Below are 650 nucleotides of genomic sequence, written 5' to 3'. Positions count from 1 at the left end.
AAAAATACTTGTGAGAGTGTATCACCTGAAGAAGCTCATCATGGCTCAAAGTCAAAGCACACGCAGGTAGATTATCTTTAATGACACGAATCTGAGCATTGGTCATCGTTACGCAGATTCTGAATCACTTGCCCTCCGTTCCCGATAACACAACCTATCTGGTCCGAAGGCACAAGCATCCTCACAGTAACCGTTTGTTTATCGCCAAGATCATCATCATCATCTTCATCAACCTCGGCTACAATCATGTCATGGACCTTGAAAAGAGCATCCAAAGCAGGACAAACGATCTCCCCATCGTCTCCAAAATGGTTCAACTCATCACTAGTGGAATATATGGTAACAACGCGCTCCTCGCAACCTGGCAAAGCCTCGTTGATCCTCATGTTTGACTTTGTCTCGGACCTTATCTGCTTCGCGATCTCACCGCCCTTGCCGATAATGCTCCCTGTTTTCTTAACAGGGCACAAGTAACGGTACACGGTGTCTTCAGAACCAATGACATTGCGATCTGTCTCATCGTGAAGGTTTCTTCTCTTGCTTGCTCCGTTTCCAGTAAACTCAGATTGGAAACTAGATCTCTTACCATGCACGTTCCTTACAGTACTACTAGCCATTTCAACAAGTGACAGGAAACTGAAAAAAAAATA

The 650-nt window shown here is 44.6% G+C and overlaps 1 pseudogene; it reads right to left on the bottom strand.

Moving 5' to 3' along the window:
• Window positions 1-25: 25 nt before the first annotated feature.
• Window positions 26-631, bottom strand: LOC106322155 (annotated as a pseudogene).
• Between the last annotated feature and the right edge of the window lie 19 nt (window positions 632-650).

The sequence above is a fragment of the Brassica oleracea genome, unplaced genomic scaffold, assembly GCF_000695525.1.
Source record: "Brassica oleracea var. oleracea cultivar TO1000 unplaced genomic scaffold, BOL UnpScaffold08238, whole genome shotgun sequence".
In the NCBI taxonomy this organism is placed as follows: Eukaryota; Viridiplantae; Streptophyta; class Magnoliopsida; order Brassicales; family Brassicaceae; genus Brassica; species Brassica oleracea.
This window is presented reverse-complemented; position numbering and strand designations above follow the sequence as displayed.